The sequence below is a fragment of the Dasypus novemcinctus genome, chromosome 6 (genome assembly GCF_030445035.2).
Source record: "Dasypus novemcinctus isolate mDasNov1 chromosome 6, mDasNov1.1.hap2, whole genome shotgun sequence".
Lineage (NCBI taxonomy): Eukaryota > Metazoa > Chordata > Mammalia > Cingulata > Dasypodidae > Dasypus > Dasypus novemcinctus.
The window spans coordinates 44,236,088-44,261,271 of record NC_080678.1 but is presented as its reverse complement, the minus strand read 5'-3'; the positions used below and the strand labels follow the sequence as shown (position 1 = coordinate 44,261,271).

General features: G+C 40.8%; 1 protein-coding gene across 50 annotated transcripts in view; it reads right to left on the bottom strand.

Moving 5' to 3' along the window:
- Positions 1-25,184, bottom strand: part of SORBS1 (sorbin and SH3 domain containing 1) — a 269,353-nt gene that overhangs the window by 164,658 nt on the left and 79,511 nt on the right. For all 50 annotated transcript variants that reach the window (XM_058298701.1, XM_058298722.2, XM_058298724.1 and 47 more), the window contains exon 2: positions 11,736-11,818. The gene's annotated coding sequence lies outside the window, so the exon portion shown is untranslated. The remainder of the gene's footprint in view (positions 1-11,735; positions 11,819-25,184) is intronic.

The following is a 25,184-nucleotide window of genomic DNA, read 5'->3' as shown; positions in this document are numbered from 1 at the left end:
CAGAACATATAAGTGCTAAGGAGAAGTAGTGTTCAGAGCTCCGTAAGTGATGAAGAATTTAAAGAACCTGGTCTTCAGAGCACTTTATCCAAAACGGACATTTTTTTGCCATGTAGTGCTAGGTTAATGAACAGAAGAACCCTAAGGTTCAAGCCAGTCACTCCTGCCTCAGCCCTCAGCAAGTGAATCTTCCGGTCCTCGAACTGACCCTAAGGTGTTTTGAACCAAGGGTGACCAGGGACATTTCAGATGATCTGCAGTGATCTGGAATCAACCTCAGAAAAGTGTCATCTGTGGGCAGGAGTAAGGAACCAGCCACACCTCACTTTCTGACATGCTGAAACTTTAACCCTCAGCAGAATGGTCTAAAGATCAAGTTTTGCCCAAAAGCTCAGAAACAAACTTTGAAGATGGAAAATATACAAACAATTCTAGATACGCCATCTTGTACCCCATCTTCCAGGGATGGGTCTGAAAACCAACAAACCTGCCTTTTTTTTTTTTTAACTGATCCAAAATGGTCCCGGTGAGTGCCCACTTTCTCTTAAGGCTTCCCTTTTCCAATACCCTGTCATTTCTTCGCTTGCCCATGAAGGAAACTTCCATTGTATACTCCCAGTCTTTAACACACGCTAGGTCAGTGCAATCTGCAGACAGGAATCGCAGTGACAGCAGCCAGACAGAGAAAGACTGAGGCAAAGGAACTGAATAGTTGGAACCACAAACCCTAAATTTTCAAGTCCTCTATTTACTTAGAAACGGTTGCTGAAGCTTACTCCACCAAAGATAAACTAGGATAAACCCGGAAAGGGAAGAGGAAGCAGTGAGGTAAGGGCTCTTGTAAATCTGGCACCATGCAGAGGAAAAGCTCCTCAGGTTGTCAGGACACAATTTTCCTCCCTCTAAGAAAAAAATTAGTGAATAATAACATTGAGCTGTAACCAAGCACTAAGCAGAGCCAGGGGCCTGCCATCTTCACCAATTTTGAAGTCATCCACCAGCACATTCAGTGACTGATGTGCTACAGTGGAAAGAACATTGCATTGGGAGTCAGGGGAGATGAATTAGAGTCATGGTTCTGCTTTGACATACTTTGTGACATTGAACCAGGCACTCAACCTCACTGAGTTTTGGTTCTCTGTGAACAGTAAAATGAATGAGTTAGATTAGCTGATCTCCTAGGTTTCTTCCAGTTTTAGTAGTGTTCTGTTATACAACTAATACTGCAGCAAAGCAATTTTGCATTCATTCAGCAAGCATTTACTAAACACCTTCTGTATGCCAAGGGCTCTACAAGGTACTAGTGACAGTTAAGTTCAAGGAACTTTCCAGTCCACAGATGCCAGCAGCCTGTAAACAAGCCTCTGCAGCAGAGTAGGAGACACAGAGACCTGTAGACAGGGGCAAGGGTCAGCTAACCAGAGAGAGAGTGGAGCAGAGGGTAAGTGGAAACAGCTTTGCTGGAGTTACACCTGGGACAGGGCTTGAAGTACAGGATAATTAGGCCAAAGGAAAAGGCAAAAGAATAATAGCACAAAAGTGCACAGGAATGACCCAACATAGCATGCATAGTGGCAGGGGTCCAGAGAGAGAAAAAGCCATATAACCGATGCTAAGAGCCATTTCCCAAGCCCTCACCTCTGCTGCTGTCCACCTCAGTATCTCCCGAGATGGCCAGACTTATGAACTCAGGGCCAGAAACAGCTCCTATTCCAAGGCTTATGCCAAGAGCAGGTCAATAACTAAGCAACCAACCAACCCCTCTCCACCAGCCATCTCCCTTTGTCCCTGAGTCTCGCCTGGCTCCTGCCGCCAGGCACAGCCGGGCTACACCTGCCGTACGTGGAGGTTTCCACTCACTCAGCAGGTCTTGCTTTCAGCTCTTGCTCATGCCCTGGTGCCCAACCCATATCAGCTGTTCCAAATAGTTTCCAACTTCCTCAAAGCCACAGTCGCATCCCATCCCCTCCCCCCCCCACCCCGCTCCTTCATGCTCAGTGGATGATTCCCCCCACCTGCTCTGTTTCTGGGAATGACTGTCCAGGACAACTACTGTAGCAACCCTCCTGCCCACGTTCCTTCCTAACTGGCTTGGATACAGACACATGTTCTGGGACATCTATCGGCATCTCCTCTTACAAGTACAAAAGAAAGTAAAGAGAACGACTCTACTAAGAAACAGAGGTCACAGTCATCAACCAATGCAGGCTCTGAAACAAGCACACTAAATGGGATAAGGTATATGAATGTACTCTGCATGCCAAGAGGCATCCTACAAATAGTATGAGCTTCGCCATAGTTGTTGAAGAGGTGATTTTACTGTTGCAAAGTGCACAGTACCTTCAGATACATGAACCAGGAATGCAGTCTAGAATTCTGCAAAGAAGATCCTTTCTATAGCTTGGTGGAAAGACTTTTGCAAGCCTGGCCCTCTGCCTGGCCCCTGCTTTGCTCCTACACATACAGTCCATTTTATGGCACTGCAAGCAGCACTACAAGTGCTTCCTAAAACAAAATATATTTAATATAAAATATATGTACTATAGATTTAGCATATTACATATCTCTTATACAGTACTGAATATTTATGTCCATGCTTTAACTGCCATCGTAAGCTCTCAGTCAATGAAAAGAAGCTCAGTGCAGTCTCAGTCAACAACCATTGACACCGGGAAGCGGATTTGGCTCAACTGATAGAGCATCCGCCTACTACATGGGAGGTCCAAGGTTCAAACCCAGGGCCACATGCACTGCTGATGTGCACAAGGAGTGCCATCCCACGCAGGGGTGTCCCCTGCATAGGGGAGCCCCATGTGCAAGGATTGCGCCCCTCAAGGAGACCTGCCCAGCACAAAAAAAAGTGCAGCCAGACCAGGAATGGCACTGCACACACAGAGAGCTGACGCAGTAAGATGACGCAACAAAAAGAGATATAGATTCCCAGGGCTGCTGACGAGAATGCAAGCGGACAAAGAAGAACACACAGCAGACAATGGGGGCCTGGGGAGGCGGGAAAGGGAAGAAAAATAAAAAATCTTAAAAAAAAACAACAACAACCACTGACACATCCCTACCACAAAGCATCCTCAGAAGCCTCCAGTGTACTACCCTAGGTTGAGCAAGTTCTACAATAGTTATAGGTTTGTTTTTAGATTTTTTCCCTCTCCCTTTCCCCTCCCCCTGCCATTGCCTGCTCTCTGTATCCATTTGCTGTGTATTCTTCTTTGTTTGACTGCATTCTTCTCAACAGCACCAGAATCCATATATCTTTTTTGTAGCGTCATCTTGCTGTGTCAGCTCTCCATGTCTGCAGCGCCACTCCTGGGCAAGCTGCACATTTTTTGTGCTGGGCAGCTCTCCTTGAGGGGCGCACTCCTTGCGCATGGGGCTCCCCTACGCAGGGGACACCCCTGTGTGGCACAGCACTCATTGCGCACATCAGCACTGTGCGTGGGCCAGCTCCACACGGGTCAGGAGGCCCTGGGTTTGAACTCTGGACCTACCATATGGTAGATGGATGCTCTATCAGTTGAGCCAAATCTGCTTCCCAACAGTTATTGTTTACTCCATTGAGGTCTCTCTGTTTGTGGCTTATTTTTTGTTCTGATTGATAGTTTTGGCACATAATGGTCTAGGGATGGTATGCAACTTATCACCACAAGGAAATAAATGAAGACATCACACCAGGATTGTAAAATCAAAGTGTTAGGGTGGCCCAGGTCCCATGAGCACCAGTGAACATAGGTCGGCTTAAAACCTGGCAACACCAATTTTCTGGAATATTCTACAAAATGCCAAGAAGATTTTTTTTAAAAACCAACCAATAAAACAAAAAAACCACTGCTGCCTAATTCACCTGTGGACCATCTACTAAAAAAAAAAAAACCATAGACTTCTCTCCCAATGCTGCAAGTTCAGGATTACACAATGAGCTGGTGAGTTCATAACTAACTACATTTAATTCTTCTTTTCTGTTTATTATCTGCACTGCTTACTGCCCAGGTAACCATGAGGAATAAATGATGATGATAGGATCCCTCTTCATTGAGACTATGCTCTTCTAACTCTTAGAGCTTTACTTGGAGCCAATACTCAGGGTTTCCCAGACCTCGTCTCTAACACTGAACTTTGCGCTGCATGTGACAGAGCAAAAGAATCGGATTCAGAGTTTGAGGGAACCTATGATCTCGTCTTATAGTAGAAACAAATGGAGCACAGGGAATGGGAGTAACTCTAGAGTAGGTAGCAGGTTAGGGCAGGAAGAGAGCCAGGATGAAAATTCCGTCTCCTCATCCCCTTGTCCAGTACACCAAAGGAGTCTATAATGAGCTCTCATCCCAAAATGAAGAAGCTAAAAATGAAAAATAGAGATGCTCTCTATATCCTGGCTAGCATTTAATTTTCAGAATTTTATAAGGATAAATTTTTTTGAGGGGGGATAACTGAAGGAAAAACTGCCGGTCACAGTAAATCATAATGGTTTAGTCACATGGTTGGTTTGTTGGCTTTTCCTTATTGATAATAAATTCCTTTTCTGTAATCTACTGGATATTTTAGAAGGTACAGAGTTCAAAAAACTAACAACTCTGTTTCATTAAAACATTGGTGGCTCCTCTGTTGTCTAGTTTCATTTTTTGTCTGTTGTGAAAAAGGAGGAAAAACTAAGAAATGCTCAACTCCAAGTTCAGTAGTTCAGTTTTTTTTGAAAGAAAAATAAAAGAAATATTTAAAAGTCAATGTCATTAGATTTGTATAAATGTACTCAACATGGTAATTTTATGAGCAAACCACATTATACAGACTACATTATTTGTTTCAAAACTAATATAATGATTTGATGTTTCTAAAGACAATTTTTAAAATAGCAATTATTGCTTTCTTTCCTTCCCCTTATTTAAAAATGCACAAATCTTTTTAAAGAAAACACAAACACATTTATTTAATGCCCAACTATTTTTTCCCTATCATTTTGAATTTACTTTCTATTATTAAGAAAGGGCAATACCAAAATGATGTTTTGTTGAGCCCCAAGATCTCTTGCTTTCTCAAGATTTTAAACTGTAAATCAGGGATTACAAAACCAAAAGCCTAATAAATGAGAGGGGGGGGTGGGGTAGGGACTGCAGCAAATTGGGGCCATCTGCTGTTCCACTTCAGCCCACCAGAAGCTGGCCCATTACTCCTAGATATTCTAATATTTCATGAATAGTTGGCTACCACATTACGTGATATTATTTGATTCTTAGAATTCTGCACCATTCCAAAATTTTTCAAAACACTGATAACAGCCACACAAAATGCACCTATGCTTGCCAACCAGCCATGGAGGACAAAAGCTATAAACAAGATTAATTCAAGGTACAAATATAACTTCCAGAAATTTTGTTGAGAATGAAGGTTGATCTCTATATATACTTTCTGAAACCCATGTTCACTTATAATAACTTTTACTGCAGCCGGGAGCCAGGATTATAAATGAATTTGACAAAAGGGAAATATACTGTTAAAAAGCAGAAAGGGTAGAAGTGCCTCTGCTTCTTTTTTTTTATTAATAACAACAACAATTCATCTAAACGTATTTCTAGCTTCAAATTCTACATGAAGACAATTTTCGAAGTTGCAAATTTCACTGCAGTCAGGCTGCCTTGAACATAGCTACTACCATCCCTAATCTTTCTTCATTTAATCAGAAATGCCATCTTGGAGCAGATACCTGCCACATGAAGCTATCCAGACACGGCCATATTTTTTAATGGTATGTATGATTAAGTTAGAAAGCATAATAACTGGGTAGAGGAGTGTCACTCCTAAAAATGCAAAGTATTTTATATGCAAAATATGTATGTGCTTATGCACCTTAAAGTTCTCAATCTCCTCCCGACAAGACTAAGTAGCAATACCTAACCAGTTATAATTGTGAAAGTTCAATTATTCTAGTTCAACAAGCCCAAATAATACAGTCCTTCTTTCAAGCATACCTCTGCAGGAACAAATTTTTATTTAATCACAGCCATAATCAGCAGACCAGAGAAATTCTTTGAGTGAGGAAAACAGAGTGAGTAATCTCTATGCTGATAAAGAGATTGCAGGATGAGGGCACTATTGTAAAGTAGGCATCAGATGGCGCCTAGTCTAAATTAGTCAGAGGAATAATCAGAATGATTTCTTCCAATGATGGGCAGTCATCACTGGAGAGGATGTTGGTTTCCTTGTTTTAGTGAAAACCCCCAATACAATCTAATGTTCACTTTCCCAAGCCAGGAAAAAAAGAGAAGAAAAGGAAAAAAAGAAGTATGCCACTCTGTATTTGTAGTCACAAGACAGAGAAGGAGAAAGTATCTTGCTTTTACACACAGCCAACAAATGTGATACAACTTCTTGTTTACTCAAAAGTACAAAATCCAATGTGTAAATCTCTTTAAGAAATGTCAGTACCTAAGAGATGTTGCTGTTGCACAAAATGAATATTAAATCTTTGAAGGAAATAAGAGTTTGCCAGAAAGTGACCTCATGGATCTCTGGTAGACAAACCAAGATGGCAGTCTGAGATACTTTTAGATACTGATACCTGCAGAAGCTGTCACCAACAGCACACACTCTGAACAGAAATATGGTGATCAACACCATTGGTTCCAGAGACTGAATTCTATTCTTCACTTTCAGAAAGGTGGTGAGTTCTACAAATTCTATTTTCACTATTTTCCTATAGTAGTAAAGATGCTTAGACAAGGAAAATGAATTTGGGTTGATTTTTAATTTGCCAGAACTACAGTATTAGAAAATATCAACCACAGTAGATTCCACAGGGAGATTCTGAGTCCAAATGTTCATAATCTGGGGCCCAATTTATGGCAACCATTCCTTATTTCAAAACCATATTTGTCCAAAGAAGTTGAATAAAATATTGGCCAGAAACAGCCCTAAGTCCTTTATGAAATAAGGGAAGGAGGAAAGAAAGAATTTGGCTAGACAGACAAAAATTTGAACCTCAAATCAAAGAAGCTTAATCCCAAATTGCTAAAGAACATGAAGCCTCAGAACAAATAAAAGCAATGGACACTCTGAACAGGCAAGACCTCAATCAAAATACACATAAAACCATAGGGAAAGGGAACAGATGTGGCTCAAGTAGCTGAACACCTGCTTCCCACATCGAAGGTCCCAGGTTCAGTCCCCAGTGCCTCCTGAAAAAAAAAAAAAAAAGAAAAACACCCCAACTCAAGGGAGCCAATGTAGCTCAGTGGTTGAGTACCAGCTTCCCACATACAAGGTCCAGGGTTCAATCCCAGCCCTAGTGCCTAAAAAAAAAAGAACAAAACCATATGGTAAAGAAACTTTAATTTTTTCAAAATCATTTATTATACCTAAAAGGGATACTACTGTTTATTATCTTTTTAAAGGTAATACATAAACATGATACCAAACAACTTTAAAAACGCAAAATGTAATAATGAAAAGTAAGTCTCCTTCCTGCACCATTGCCTTCTCCTCAAGATGACTAGTTTCTTTCATCTCCTCCTAGAGACAGTCTATTCATGTACAAGTGCTGGTCTGCAACCCCTTGCTTTTCTTTTAACTTAAGGAGGATACCACGTTTTTAAAAAAATATGCCCTACCACTCTAAGTTTGGGGGTGGGAAGGGTAGAGGCCACAGGAAGGGCAGCAACCATCCTTTGACTCCTGAAATTCTTACTGAAGAAGGAAGAAGGGAGGAGAACGCTCCCTATGACTACCTGTAAGTGTCATTCTTTTTAGTCTTATGTTCTACTTTGTGAGAAAAGAAGACAAATGAAAACTGGCATTGCTGTCAATCACCATGAACACGATGCCACCCAAACCTTCAGTTTGACACAAACCATTGGTTATAGATATGGAAACAACACAAACCATAATGCTCATTTTCCAGATGCTCCGAAGTCTTTCAGGATATTTTCACCGAAACACAGGGGTCTTGAAATTCACGTAAGACAAAGGGCTATCCATTGCCTAAGCATTTCCAAACTGCCCATTTTAGAATGCTGCTTATCACACTGCCCTCAAGAGCTGAGCTACCTTCCCATTCTTTTGTCCTCATTTTCACAAAAGACCTGAAAAGACCAGGCTTGGGAGAAAGTGAAAACGCTTTTAAAGAAGTTAATCTTGAGGATATTCAAAAGCCTGGGGGAAAGGGCTAGACTGAGAGGCTCACAATGAGGCCTGAGACAGAGGGGCCCACAGGCCACAGAAGGAGGAAGGACCCAGGCAGGCTTTGGAGCTGGTGACAGGTGGGAAGGGGGAAATAGGGGCATGAAGGTCTTTGGGAGCTGGTGATAGCAAAACTAAAGAAAACTCACCAGGAAGTCTAAAAGTTGCAGTTGAAAACCTAAAGGGCCCAATGATAACATGGAAGAAGCTCAGTGAGGGAACTTGTTTGGGAAATGGTCAAAACCACTTCTGAATTTAGGCCAGAAGCCCATGGATAAATGAAAATGTATATGCGTTGGAATAGATTTTCTCATGTCAGTCAATGGTGATTTAGGGGTATGGGTGATATGTGAAAGGTACAAATCCAATACAATCATCATGGTATACCTTACCTTTTCTGCTTTTTATCTTGTACTCTTTATCCTTGATATTTCCAAGGGCATACTCTCCTAAAGTAGTGGCCCTGTATATCACGGTGCTTGTCTGGACTTCATCACAGAATTTTATCACATCTAACTTGCATTCCAAAATTGCTGATTTTCCCCTCTTGATCTAGAGGTGGAGGGGACATCGCCATCCCAGTGTCCACAGAATGGAGGAATAAAATATGGACTAAAGTGGACTTACTGATATTCTACTATGAAACTATGGTGACGAGTAATAGAAGAAATTTTAGCATCGAGGTGGAGAAAGTGGCCGCAGTAACTTGCTGAGGGCAGGGACAGGGCAGAAGAGATGTGATATGGGGACATTTAGGGGATTTTGAGTTGTCCTTAATGATATCGCAGGGTCAGATGCTGGACCTTATATATCCTGCCATAACCCACTAAATGTACTGGGGGAGAGTGCGAACTACAGGGTAAACTATTATCTGTGTAGTGTAGCAGTGCCCCAAAATGTGTTCACCGAGTGCGGTAAGTGTGCTGCAATGATGAGGGAGGTTGTTGGTGTGGGAGGAGTGGGGTGGGGGGGTATACAGAAACCTCTTATATTTTTCAGTGTAACATTTTTTGTGTGATGTATATATCTTAAAAAAAATACAATTTACAAAAATGATGTGGTGGGAGATGGGGAGTGGGTTATATGGGAACCTCTTATGTTGTTTTTTAATGTAACATTCCTTGTGATCTATTAACTTTAATTTTTAAAAATTAATAAAAATTGCTGATTTTCAGGAATGTTTTTCATTTAATGAACCTTTATTTAATACATTTTGGAGGACATTATAGGATGAAAAATATCTGAAATATACTAACAATGAATTAAACTTGTCATCAAAATAGCTCACAGAAGTTTGAGCACACATAAAGAATAGCAGTGTGTAGAGGCTATTAGCAAAGCATGCTGGAGCAGCTTATAATTCACTCAGCTGACTAGACTTTAAACAATGCAATTCTAAAAACATTAAGTTTTTTTCTTTGGGGGAGTCACAGGGCCTCAAATTCTGCACATAAGATTAGGCTTTATTTCTACTTTTATATCACACTACCTTATTTGAATAACCCTATATGCATACATGGCATCATACCATATTTATCAGAATGTATCTTCACTCACTTAATAGGGATTTTATACGGAAAAATGCACTTTTACCTCTTTTGTCTGTCTAAAATTCTATCCATCCTCTCCTTTTTCTCCCAAAGTGAACTTATCCAGTAGTCTCATAGCTTTAAATATCACTGAAGATGAGTCTCAAAGGAAGGTCTCCAGCTGACTCTACATCTCTTTGAAAATGTCCAATGGGCATCTCAAATTGACTATGCTCCAAACAGAACTCTCACGATTGGCCTCCTCTCAAGCAACCATCTGTAAATGGCAATGCCATTTAATATACAGCCTGACCTTGATCAGCTCACATCACTCTATAATTGCCACCCTAATCCAAGTCACATTCTTATCTCTTGGCTGGACCACTTGAAAGATCTTCCTATGGGTTACAGTGATTCTGCTTTTGCCCCCAAACCCAGGATCCTTCCTGAGGTATAATTTTGAAAGTATAAAAATCACAGTACTCTTCTATTTAAACCACTCTCAGGTCTTTTCAGACCGCTTTTTCAAAAACAGCCCCTCCAGTCCCTTAATAGCTTTTTACCTTGCTTTATTCTTTTCATAGCACTTACTGCTGCATAAACTATATACTTAGTTACTTGTTTACTTTGTTCATAAAACAAATACTTAATAAGCACCCATTATGTGCAAGGCACTCTTCTAAGAGCAATAAACAAGACAAGAAAAGACACCTGCTTTGTAGGGCTCACATTCTTATTTGTTATACCCACTGGAATCTTAGCTCCAGGGAGTCATGAACCCTGCCTGTCGATGGCCACTGAATCCCCTGGGCCTAGAGCACTGCCTTGGCACAGAGTTGGCACTCAACACATATTTACTGAATGGATAAAGTGTCCCATCCACCTGAGGCCATCTCTCCCCAAAGGACTCCCACTACAGAGCTCTTGCTGCTACCAGAGGGACTCAGTTTGTAGGACCTAGGATGTCCATTGTGTCCCCTTTCACACAGCAGTCAGCACAGTTAGCCTCCTATGGTTGAATTGAGTCCATAACCCTGGGTTTGCCGGACTGCCTGACAGTCTTTTCTTCCTGTCCAAGCCTCAGCACCTGTAAGTTCCTCAGGAAGTGGCCATGCCACAAGATGTGACTTACTGGGTCACAAGAGCACTCTGTCCACAAGGTGGGAGCTGACCAGGCAGTCACCTTAAACAGGCCAACTCTTCTCTGCAAAGAGTGGTTGGAATCTAGATGCACAAGTCATACTGCCTCCTTGGTTCCTGGTGGTCCATCATCTCAGTATCACATGTGAGATCATCAACATCAACTAGGTATAATGTCTTGAGGTATTCTCATCCTAGTTTTGGAACACGGTTAAGAATATATTTTTATTGCTTTCAACTGCCATAGAAACAAGATGTTTACCTGCTGTGATGAGTAATTAAATGTCTTTCAAAAGAGGAAGAACATTTGTTAACTATGAAACTAACAGATCTCAAATAAAAATGAAGGTAATTCTGATGTATAGTTAATTTATCTTTCAAGACAACAGCAGCTGCTGTGGTAGGAATTAAATTTTTAAAAAATGAAATGCAAATCTCTTGAAGAGCCACTCTGGAGGCCTCAGAATAGGTATTTAAAACCCATGTTTCCAACATACATGTGGTCACATTTTAATTTAATTTAATCATTAGCTTAGAATGGCCCTGCCATATCTTAGAGCCAAGTAGTACTACCTTACATTTGCCCAGCACTTTATTCCCTCTGCAGCACCCTCACACACATTAACTCTTTTGGCCTTCAAAACAACCCTGTGAGGTAAGCAGGACAGGACCTGTTTCTCTGTTTGGGGCCTACAGAAATCAAACAATTCACCTAATATCCCATAACAAAAGTGGCAGAACCAAGTAGGTACCAGAACCCAGATATGCCTAGGCCCAGCCCAGGGTCCTTCCCTCTGTAATAGAAAGAACAATGTGGTCCTCTGCAATCAACTGAAAATATTTCCCTTCACTTCTGCAGAAGAAAAAAAATCACATATTCACCAGTGGTTTATGGAAAGATGCATTGATCCTGGAGCTCTGGACAGAGGGAGGGTTTCACAGACTCTTCCAAGGGACACCAACTCCTGCAATGAAAAACATACAAAACATCTGGTATGACTCATAGGCACCCTGTGGCCTCTCCCCATAGGGGCCCATACAAACATCAATGGGCAGGCACCCTGTTTGAACCCAAAGTCCCCATCTACCTCTTCCAAACACTCCCGTCCCTACTCTGACTTTTTACCAGCGGAAATGGTACCCAAGCTCAATTAACTATTTTAAAGGCATTAGAGTTATAGGCTCTTAAGCACAAAAGAGCTTTAGAGATTATCTATAATAAGGATCACAAACTGGTAGCCCAATGATTAATATCCAGCCTATAAATGGTTGCTTTGGTTTTCAAGGATATATTTAGAAAATTTGAACCAAAACTTAAAAATCAAAGATGTTACATAAAAACCCAGATTCCGGCTTCTTTTTAAAAAAGACATCAGGCAAGATGGCGTCTGAGTGAGTGCACCTTACGGCGGCCGAGTGGGGTTGGAGTCTTGCTGGAGCGGGCTGTCTTGGGGGCTTGCAGGGCAGAGGGTGTGTGGACATCGATTTGGAGAGAGAGTGGCAGAGGTGGTGCTTGCTAAAGGTAGAATTGCAGCTTACAAGTACAGAGGTCGGAAGCTGTGGGCAGGCGGGACCCTTCCCCCTGGGGCTGGCAGCCGCGGTATTTCCTGAGATCTGTCGGTTGTGTGGTGGCATTCCTGGGCCCCGTGGTCCCCGGATGCGGGGTCCCCAGGTCCGTGTCCTGAGTCCCCATAGTCCGTATTTCACGGACTTACGTGCCCTGGGTCTGCAGAGTCCTGGACCTCCCTTTCCCAAGTCCAACGCTCCCGGAGTTCCGGGATTGCCCTAGCCCTCCGGTTTTGGACTGACTCTGTGGGTGGGAGGGATTAGTTGGGGGTGCAGTGGGGGGAACTGGCTAGTATGGGTTCGATTTTCTGGTGTTTCTCCACCCCCCCTTTCTTTCCTTTTCTTTTTCTCTCTTTTTTTTTTTTTTTTTTTCTTTTCTTGCGCTTGGAGAAGCATACCGGCTGGCTTGGGGAGAGTCTGGGAAGAGAGGAGTGGCGAATCTGCTGAGAAAGCCTGATTCACTTAAATACCCTGGGATAGGAAACTTGGCCTGGGAGAAGGTGGAGTCAGAAAATCAACTAGACCTCTCATAGCACACCTAAAGGAGAGGGACTGTAGGAGCTGCTTTCCAAGCCTCCAATAGCACCTTGGAGTTCTGGTGAGGTGTGGGTGTTCTCTCTTTGGAAATTAAGAGCAGTTTTCTGTGTGGAGCTGATGCAAAAAGGACCCACTTGAATCTCCTACCGGACCTCTCAGGCAGCTTTCCTGCTGCCTGGGAGAGAGGGAAGTGAGAAAGGGAGAAAAGGGGGGATGTTAGATCCCTAAGCGTTTTATTAAACTACAAACAGGATTCCTTGCTTGAAACTTTCCCTAGTATTTGGTTGGTTTTTCCTCGTTTTTCCTTCCTCTTTATCCCCTGAAGGCCCTTTTTTTCTTTCGTTCTCTTTTTCTTTTTCCTGCTTACTTCCCACTCCCTTTAGTCCCTTTTTTCCTCTTTCTTTCTTTCTCTGCTTTCTTATTCTTCTTACATTAGGTGCTGCAGGGAGAGCTTCACATTTGCTGTATTTCCCCATCCTCCATTTACTCTTTTCTGTGTGTATTGATTTTGGTCACCAACATCTTCCTCTACATCTTTCTATCCTCCATCATTGATTGTTTCTCTTACATTACACCTCTCTTTGTTTGCCCCCCTATTTTTTTGACTTTTTCTTACTAATACCTTTGTTCTGTTTTCTGCCTTATATTCACTCTTTATATTATTGTCCCCTCTTTTCTCTTTCCCTCTCTCCTGAACACACAGGCCTTTTAAATCACACTGTATTCGAGATAAGAGCGTTAAATCACACTGTATTCCTCCCCATATTCAGATTTTTACATACTCTACTTTTCTTACTGTTATAACTCTACATACCTTACATGAGTCTAATATCCATTCTCCTATATCTCACATGGTTCCTCTGTTAATATTTACTATCAATACTACTATTATTCATTTTCTTTTCTAACTCCATTTGCTTCCTGTGGCCCTAATATTTTCCTTCAAGTGAACCTGGCCAACAACAAGGAAATAGAATAAGAAGAACAAAGTGACAAAGAGAAGACTTAACACGCATGCAAAAACAACAACTAATTAAACTCCAAACTAGACAAAGAAATTAAGCAATTGACTAAACCCGTCAAGATAAAATGATGACCAGACAGCAACAAAAAACTACAAACCAAACCAATAATCAGGAAAACATACCCCAATCCAGTGAACAAACTAAAAACCAGGAAGAGGAGCAGAACATCAAACAAGTCATTAAAGATATCAAAACATATACTAGGGACCAATTTGATGAGGTGAAGGAAGAAATTAAGAATATGAAGAAAACAATTGGAGAGAATACAGAAGCAATTGCAATCATACACAAAAAGATAATGGATATGATGGTGATGAACAGCACAATTCAAGAAATCAAAAATACACTCTCAGCAAATAACAGCAGGCTCAAAGACGCAGAGGAGAAATTAAGTGATGTGGAAGACAGTACATCTGAAATCAAACAGATAGCATAACTGGTCAATAAATAGAAAAAATCCATCAGGGGCTTAGGGACATGAATGACAATGCAAAACATGCAAACATACATATTACAGGCATCCCAGAAAGAGAAGAGAAGGGAAAGGGGACAGAAGGGGCATTGGAGGAAATAATGGCTGAAAACTTCCCAAACCTATTGAGGGAGAAGAAGGTACATGTCCAGGAAGCACAATGCACCCCAAACACCATAAATCCCAACAAGCCTACCACAAGACATATACTTGTCAAGTTGTCCAATACTCAAGACAAAGAGAAAATACTAAAAGCAGTAAGAAAAAAGAGAACCATCATTACAAAGGAGGCTCCATAAGATTAAGTGCTTATTTCTCATCTGAAACCATGGAGGCAAGAAGAGAGTGGTAAGACATAGTCAAGGTACTAAAAGAAAAAAATTTCCAACCGAGAATACTCTATCCAGCAAAGTTAGCATTCAAAACTGATGGAGAATTCAAAATATTCACAGATAAACAGAAACTAAGAAAGTATGCCAACAAGAATCCTGCCCTTCAAGAAATACTAAAGGGAGTTCTGCATGAAGAAAGAAAAAACCAAGAGAAACAGAGTTGGAAGAGAGTGTAAGAGCAACTAAAAAGACAAAAACAGAAAACGAAAAAAAAAAGAAAATCAAACAGAATATGACAAACACAAATCCAAAGAAAATATGGCTAATATAAGTAATTCCTTGAAAGTAATGACACTGAATGTCAATGGATTAAACTCACCTGTCAAGAACACTCAGACTATAAGATTGGATAAGGAAATATGACCCCATCTATATACTGTCTGGAAGAAACACATCTTAGACCCAGGGATTCAAGGAGGTTGAAAGTGAATGGCTGGAAAACAATCTTACAAGCAAACAGTACCCAAAAAAGGGCAGGAGTAGCTATATTAATATTAAACAAAATAGACTTTAAATGCATAACGATTGTGAGAGACAAAGATGGACACTACATATTAGTGAAAGGGATAAGCTTTCAAGAAGAAAAAACAATCATAAACATTTATGCTAACAGGGGTGCCCTCCGAACACGTGAGGCAAGCGCTGGAAAAACTAAGTGAAGGAATAGATGCCTCTACAATTATAGTGGGGGACTTTAAAACACCATTTTCAACTTTGGACAGAACATCTCAAAAGAGAATCAATAAAGAAACAAAGACTTTGAACAATATATTAGAGGAGCTGGACCTAATAGACATATACAGAACATTACACCCAAATACAGCAGGATATACATTCTTCTCAAGTGCACACAGATCATTCACCAAGATAGACCACATGCTGGGCCACAGAAAAAGTCTCAATGAATTCAGAAAGATAAAAATCATACAAAATAATTTCTCTGACCACAGTGGAATGAAGCTGGAAATCTGCAAGGGCCAGAGACCCAGATTTCACACCAAGATTTGGAAGTTAAACAACACACTTTTAGAAAAACAGTGGGTCAAAGAGTAAATTTCAAAAGAAATTAATAACTACCTTGAAACTAAGGAAAATGATAACACAACATATCCAAACTTATGGGATGCAGCAAAAGCAGTACTGAGAGGGAAATTTATAGCCATAAAGTCATACATCAAAAAAGAAGAGCTAAAGTTGAAGAACTAAATGCACACTTGGAGGAATTGGTTAAAAACCAACAAACTAACCCCAAAGGAAGACGAAAGAAAGAAATAACAAAAATCAGAGCAGAACTAAATGAAATAGAAAATAAGAAAGCACTTAAAAAAAATAAAACCAAGAGCTGGTTTTTTGAGAAGATCAATAAAACTGACAAATCCTTAGCTAAATTAACAAAGAAAAAAAGAGAGAAGATGCAAATACACAAAATAAGAAATGAGAAAGGAGATATCACCACCGATCCCACAGAAATAAAGATTATCAAAAGAAGATACTTTGAAAAACTATATTCCAACAAAAACAACAATTTAGAGAAAATGGTCAAATTCCTAGAAACACATAAACAGACGACATTGACAAAAGAAGAAGTTGACCATCTCAACAAACCAATCACAAGTAAAGAGATAGAATCAGTCATTAAAAGCCTCCCAAATAAAAAGAGCCCTGGGCCAGATGGCTTCACGGGTGAATTCTACAAAACATTCCAGAAAGAACTAACACCAATCTTGCTGAAAGTCTTCCAAAAAACTGAAACAGAAGGAACATTGCCTAACTCATTCTATGATGCCAACATTACTCTAGTACCAAAGTCAAACAAAGACACCACAAGAAAGGAAAATTACAGACCAATCTCTCTAATTAACCTTGATGTGATAATCCTCAACAAAATATTTGTTAATCATATTCAACAACACATTAAACAAATTATATACCTTGACAAAGTGGGGTTCATTTCTGGTATGGTTAAACATAAGAAAATCAATTAATGTAATACACTACATAAACAGATTGAAGGGAAAAAATCACATGATCATATCTATAGATGCAGAAAAAGCATTTGACAAAATACAGCACACTTTCTTGATAAAAACACTACAACAGATGGGAATAGAAGGAAACTTTCTGAACATGATAAAGAGTATACATGAAAAACCCACAGTTAACATCATTTACAATGGTGAAATCCTAAAATCTTTCCCTCTAAGATTAGGAACAAGACAAGGATGCCCACTATCACACCTCCTATTTAACATAGTCTTAGAAGTACTTGCTCGAGCACTGATGCAAGAACCAGACATAAAAGGCCTCCAAATTGGAAACGAAGAAGTCAAAATTTCACTATTTGCAGAGGATATCATCCTATACATAGAAAACCCTGAGAAGTCTACAAGAAAGCTTCTAGAACTTATAAATGAGTTCAGTAAAGTTGCAGGTTAAAAGATAAATGCACAAAAATCAGTATCATTTCTGTACAGCAATAATGAGCAATATGAGGAGGAAATCAGGAATCAAATACCATTCATAATAGTAAATTAAAAAATCGAATACCTAAGAATAAATTTAACTAAAGACGTAAAAGACTTATACACAGAAAACTACACAACATTGTTCAAGGAAATCAAAGAAGACCTAAATAAATGGAAGAATATCCCCTGTTCATGGATAGGAAGACTAAATATTATTAAGATGTCTATCCTACCAAAACTGATGTACAGATTCAATGCAATCCCAATAAAAATCAACAAAGCATTCTTTAATGAACTAAAGAAAGTAACTATGAAATTTATTTGGAAAGGAAAGAGGCCCCAAAATAGCCAAAGACATATGGAAAAACAAAAATGAAATTGGAGGAATCACACTACTGACTTCACAGCTACAGTAGTGAAAACAGCATGGTATTGGCACAAGGATAGACACGCTGACCAGTGGAACTGAACTGAGAGTTCTGATATAGATCCTCATATATACAGCCATATGATATTTGACAAGGCCACCAAACCCTTGTTTGGTGAGAGAAGGGAGAGAATGGCCTCTTCAACAAATGGTGCCTGGAGAACTGGATATCCATATGTAAAAGAATGAAAGAGCATTACCAACTTACACCTTATACAAAAATCAACTCAAGATGGGTCAAAGACCTAAATATAAGAGCCAAGATTATAAAGACTTTGGAAAGTGTATAGGGAACCATCTACAGGACCTTGTAATAGAAAATGGCTTCATGAACTTCACACCAAAAACACGAGCAGCAAAAGAACAAATAGATAAATGGGACTTCCTCAAAATTAAAGCCTTCTGCACCTCAAAGGAGTTTGTTAAGAAAGTGAAAAGAGAGCCTACACAATGGGAGAAAATATTTGGTAACCATATATCTGATAGGAAACTTATAACTTGCATATATAAAGAACTCCCATATCTCGAAAATAAAAAGACAAACAACCCATTGTAAAAATTGGGAAAAGATTTAAACAGACACTTCTCCAAAGAAGAAATAAAAATGGCTAAAAAGCACATGAAAAAATGCTCCAAATCTCTAGCTATAAGGGAAATGCAAATCAAAACTACAATGAGATACCATCTTACTCCCATAGGATTGGCAGCTATCAAAAAAACAGAAGACTGCAAGTGTTGGAGAGAATGTGGAGGAATGGGAACATTCATCCACTGCTGGTGGGAATGCAGAAGGATCCAGCCATTATGGAGGACAGTTTGGCGGTTTCTCAAAAAACTAGCTATAGATTTGCCATATGACCCAGCAATTCCACTGCTGGGTATAGACCCAGAAGACCTGAAAACAAGGACACAAACCGATATATGCAGACCAATGTTCATAGCAGCACTATTCACTATTGCCAAAAGTTGGAATCAACCCAAATGCCCATCAACAGATGAATGGATAAATAAAATGTGGTATATCCATACAATGGAATACTACTCAGCTATAAGAACAAATACAGTACAAACACATGTGATAACATGGATGAATCTTGAACACCTTATGTTGAGTGAAGCAACCCAGGCATTGAAGGATAAATACTTCATGACCTCTCTGATATGAAATAAGTAAACCAAGCTGTCTCAGAGAACTAGAGACTGGATATTAAACTTTAAGGTAGTTGGAGGGTAGAGGAAGGTTGTCAGCTGACAGCTACTTGGGTGAAATCTATGATAAGCGGGAGGTAAGTATTTGTACAGGGAAGGGATAAAATGGGTGTGGGGATAACTTAGGATGGGGCTGCATGGGCTTTAGGGGCACTAGGGATGGAAGGATGGGTCAGATTGCCCAAGAAATTGGGGAGAGGGTAAGGGGAACATTTGATAATGGGAGATTGTCAGGTATGTGGTTGAAATTGTGGTGCAAAGAAAACTCTTTAGAGAATGTAATATGGAAGGTTACCTGTTTGGGATGCTTAAAGGGGGGGAGAATCTGGTACAGGGCAAGCTTCTGGGGAGTGTGTGAGTGTTCATTTTGTCGTAGTGGATTATATCATTGGGTGGAGACCCATACAATGAGAATGAAGGTATACCCACATTCTGGGGAGAACTGATATTCTCAACAGAGGGAATTGTATCTCTTGAGAGAATCGGTGGCTCCTAATGGGTTAGGGAAGTCAAGTATGTGAAGCCCTCAACAGTTTTGCAAGTATCTCTGAGTATGGTCCCTCAAGTAATGAAGACTGATTGTCATGGTGAGCCCTGAGGGGAGGGGGAAAGAGGTATTGAATACATGGAATCAGGGTAACTGTGGGGCAATGGAAGTGTTCCACAAGATCATGCCATGATGGATATAGGTCATGTTAAATCACATCAAAAATGTATAAAAGTCTATAGGCTAAAATGTAAAACATAATGTAAAACATAAGATAACTAAAAATTTAGAAAATTGTATAGTCTAAACTATGAACTATAATGTAAACCTAAATGGAACCATGTTTGAAAGCTATTGTTTCAATATCTGTACATTAGCTGCAGCAAATATAATATGAATATGTAAAAAGATCACTGTTGGGGAAGGGACAAAGAGTATGATGTTGGATATGTGGGAGTACCATATACTATATATGTGAATTACTGTGACCTAAAATTTATGTCAAGAGAAACTTAATAATCAGGAAAAAAAAGAAAGAAAGGAGGTAGACACTGAGGAAGAAATGGAAGAAATTGCCTTGCCACTGTACATACAGGGCAACACCTGTAGCAGTGATGAAAGGCAAAATGTCAAAAACAAAGCTTTTTCATTTTTTCATTTATTTGATACCCCAATTTATTTTTCCTTCATTTAATTTTTCTAAATATCTATGTATTCTATATCTAACCGTTAAACCCATCACTGTATTCCATTTTTCTATTAAGGAAACCTGGCAATATATTGGGTTTCCTTTTTGAAGAAGTTTTAGACTACAGAGAGGTTCAACTATGGCAGAGGAGGAGCACTTGTGTGGGGTGTCATTGGTGGGCTGCACACAGTTGGGAGGGAGTTCTTCAGGGCATGTATACAGGGTACATAGAAAGGTTTGGATATTTTCATAGTGGTTTCAGTTGGAAACGACAGATGAGAGAGTGCTGAATTCCTGACCAGGGGAGCTCTATCTCATTCCCCAATGGAACAACAACAATCGCTCAAGTGCAAAGGCAAATACCAATAAAGATGGACAGTCCAACAATGAGCCCTTGATACTGATGGCTCCAATTATGAGCCTGTGTGCCTAAAATATGAACTAGGCTTATAGCTATGGGGTGCCTAAGTGTTACCTCCTGAGAGCCTCCATGTTGCTCAAATATGGCCACTCTCTAAGCCAAACTCAGCATATAGATGCACTGCCTTCCCCCCAGCGTGGGACATGACTCCCAGGGATGAGCCTCCCTGGCACCGAGGGATTACTACCAAGCGCCAGCTGAAGATGTAACTACAAAAAGACCATGAACAAAGAGGTCAACTCAGACTGGCAGAATATCTCAGCCTACGTGTAATATCAGGTGTTAAAAACTGCACTTTGACTTTGGATAAAAAGGGGGAAATGCAAAGGGCAAGTGAGTTTATATGGCTAAGAGTCTCCAAAAAAGAGTTGGGAGGTCATCAGGGGGTGATGTTTATGCATGCCTCAGCAGGGTACCAGAGAAACCAAGGTAGATGGAAACCCTGGTGCTGGTTCTCCTGAGGGCTGCAGTGACCCACAAGTTCTATGGTCAAGGCAGATGGCTCTGGAGTTCAGGGCCATGTCAGTTGGCCCTACTTTGGAGTTTGTGTTCCTGAGTGTGATGGAGTTGGACTCAGATATAACCTTTCTACACATGCCTCTTCTGTCACTTTTACCAAACCTGTGGTTGGCATTTGGTTTGGTGTATGCTCAGGAGACCTGGATCTCTGAACTGTCCATGTGATGGTCAGGCCCTGGGCCTCAGCAGACTTGTAGCTCCTACCCTCTGGTTTTTTGGACTTACCCTGGCCAACTGACAGGGAAGTGAAGAGGGTCAACCACCACACCAGGGAGCCAAGAATGCCTACAGTTTCAAACAGGAGAATTGCATTCATCACCCATATGGAATCTGAGCCCCCTCTTGACGTAGAGGGGGACTGGACATAGCCATCCCAGGTTCACAGGATGGAGGAATAGAGTATGGATTGCAGTGGACTTAACTGGTATTCTGATAGGGAACTATTGTGATTAGTAGGGGAAGAGGTTGTAGTAGTGATGTGGAGAGGGTGGCCATGGTGGCTGCTGATGCTTGGGAGAGGGAAGAAGAGATATGGTATGGGGGCATTTTCAGGATTTAGAATTGTCCCAGGTGGTGCTGCAGGGATGGATGCTGGACGTTGTGTGTCCTGTTGTGGCCCGCTGGGTGGACTGGGGGAAGAGTGTGGACTACAATGTGGACCACTGTCCATATGCTGCAGCGGTTCTCCAGAATGTATTCGCCGGGTACAGTGGATGTGCCGCCATGATGGAAGAGTTCGTTGATGGGGGAGGGGTGGTGTGGGTGGGTATATGGGAACCTCATATTTTTTTAATGTAACATTTAAAAGAAAATTTTAAAAATTAAAAAAAATAATAAATGAAACTTTTAAAAAATAAATAAAAAATAAAAATTAAAAAAAATCACAGGATCTGTCAACATGGCCCACATTTATGACAATGAATGTGACAACGATCAGCTGGTGGTGAGTAGCAGCTACCCTTCAAAGCCAGGGCTTGACTGCTCCAATATACCACAGTCCCCTACCACTCCCTATTGTCTCCTCAACACGAAGGAGAGCTGTGGTAGCCATTTATCATTGCCCTTGCATTACTGTTTTTCTTGCGGTATAGAAATATTTCCCTTTACCTATGTATCTAATAAAAGTGGGAAAACAAGCGATAAGGAGGCTGAGTTCTAGGGGGAAAAATGGTAGAGCACAAACAGCAACTTAAGTTAGCAGACTGTCTCCTGTAGACATTTGTAACTCCCGAACAAGTACAACACTCCCATTTTACACATGAGTTAATTATAAACAGGAAATTGACTTGCCCACTCCCACAGTTAAGGGCAGAGCTAATTCTAGACCAGGTCTCTTAAATGCCAATCCAGGACTCTTGCACTATGCCCCACTGTACAGTAGTCTTGTACTATGAAAAAGTATATACATATATAAAATACATATACTTTTTGACAGTACAAGAATATGTATATTTTTATCTACTTTAGCTTTGAGAAAAATAGTAAATTTATGGGAGCATAGCTGACATATTCAATCCACTTTCTACGAAACAGCTTGCCATACCTTCACTTGTCACCAAAGAATAGAATAGTGAATTATATTCAGGTTCCCTAAGGGTTTGCTCCAACTGTAATATTTCCAATAATTGCACTGCTTTAGGTACAAAAAAAAATTTCTCAAAAATACCATGTATGTACCACTTCAAAAGTGCTTGGTTTGGGAGCAGATGTGGCTCGCGTAGTTGAGCGCCTGCCTCCCACATGGGAGGTCCTGCGTTTGGTTCCCCATGCCTCCTAAAGAAAAAACAAAACAAGCAACATGCAAAAACAACAAGCAAACAGACGAGGGAGTCACCTGGGCGGGGGGGGGGGGGGGGCGGGCAGGAGTGCTCAGTTAATGTCTCAAACTGTCTAAAATATTCTTTATGCTAGAAAAATCTCTCTGAATATGCAACTTGAATTCAAGACCTTAAATAAGCTTATGTTCAAGGTACCAGCATTACAATAAGTGAATAACACTCAGCTCTAAAATCTTGGGGGAAGTTATGCCACACACTCAAAGAATTTATTGATTCATTCACTCAGTAAACATTTACTGAACCCTACGATATTCCAGGCCATGAGTGATGTTATAAAGAAACAAAGATGAATAAGGCCCAGACCTTGCCCTTAAATTTTTCTGTCCAGTTAAAAGATAGACTCAGACACTCAAAAAGATAATTATAACAATGGGTAATGACATGTTGGAAATGAGTAATGATCTATGTAATGCTATAGGTATGAACGGGCACAGGGGAACACTGAGAAGGGGCACCCAATGGAGCGGAGGTAAAGAGACACTTCCTAGCATGCACTGAGGCCTGAGGAAATCCTAAAGCATGGGTAAGAGTGGGCCAAGGAGCAGATGTGGCTCAAGAGGTTGACCTCCCGCCTCCCACCTGGGAGCTGCTGGATTCGGTTCCCAGTGCTTCCTGAAAAAACAAAGACAGACAACAAGTGAAACAAACAAAAAAGCCTGCTCAGGGAAGCTGATGTGGCTCAGCAGTTGAGGGCTGGCTTCCCACATACGAGGTCCTGAGTTCAATCCCCCCCACCTTGTAACTCAAAAAAAAGTGTAGGCCAGATGAGGGAAAAAATTGAAGGGAAGGTGGGGGATACAGGCAGTGGGACATTATGGGCAACAGCAAGGAGGCAAGAATAGCCCCTCCGATTTGATCTCATCCTGAGTCCATGTTACCTTATGAGTCTTAAAATCCTTGCCTTATTCACAACAGCCAAAAAGTGGAAACAACCCAAATGTCAATCAAAGGATGACTAATAAATAAAATGTGGCTTATCCATACAATGGAACATTTTTCAGCTATAATGAAGTCCTGATATGTTGAAAACATTAAGCTGAGTGAAATAAGCCAGACATGAGAGGACAAACATCGTATGCTTCCCCTTACATGAGATATCTAGAACAGGTAAATTTATAGAGACAGAAAGTAGAAGAGAAGTTCCCAGGGACTGGGGGGAGAGAGGAATGGAGAGTTATTGCCTAGTGGAAAAAGTTCTGGAAATAGCGATGGTTATACAATATTGTGAATGTACTTAATGCCACCAAATTGTACACTTGAAAATGGTTATAATGGTAAATTTTAAGTTACATGTATATTTTACAATTTCTTAAATGCCTAATGCCACATGACCCAATCAATATCTCCTGAGAGTGGAGTCCTACATGTGCACTCCCAGAACTTTATCTCCTTAAGTGTCCAGATCAAGAATGGCGCCCATTCAACTCTGCGCCCCGGCAATGCCTACCTATGACTCCCTCAGGGCAACCAACACTGCCCCAGGGTCTGCAGAGGCCACACAGTGGTAGAAATACTGAGCCTTCCACGATGTCTCTGAGATGCTGATAAACACAGACTTGCCCTGTGCCAGCCACAAGGCCATCCTATCTGTCTCCACCCCAGTGCCGAGATTCCCACAGCCAGAATCTACCACTCACGTAAGCCCCAAGCAGGAAGTTTTGTGAGAAAATGTTCTAGAACTTCTGCCCATCAAAATCCCCAAATAGAGTTCTCCTTTTCTTCATGAATAAGAAATGGAGACAGCCCTGAAATAGATCCATGCATGGCATCTGGAAAAGACAGACTGAAAAGAGGAATAAACAGGAGTGAAGACCAAACGCATGGCCATGGGTCAGGGTTCACGGTTCAAGTCCAAGGTGACAAAGTAAGGAGGCAAGAGTTCAGACCTGGAGAGTGGGAAGAACTTCCCAAGAGCTGTAACTAGTATGGAGGCTCCTAAATCTGGCTGAAATTTAAAATCACCAGGAGAACTTAAAAAAATTCCTCAGACCCGGGCCCACTGAATCAAAGTCTCTGATTTAGCAGTCCAGCAACTGTTCATATCTTCCCCATAGGGGATTATGATTCTCATCTGGAAAAGGCTATCTTTCATTCAGAGGCCTCAGGAGCTCCAGAGCAGTCTCTCCAAGCTCATTAATTCAGCATTCTCCAAGCAAGATTCAAGGATATAGGTTTTATTTTTTTATTTTTATTTTTTTTAAGATTTGTTTATTTATTTATTTATTCTCCCCCCTCCCCGCCCTCACCCCAACCCTGGTTGTTTGTTCTCTGTGTCTATTTGTTGT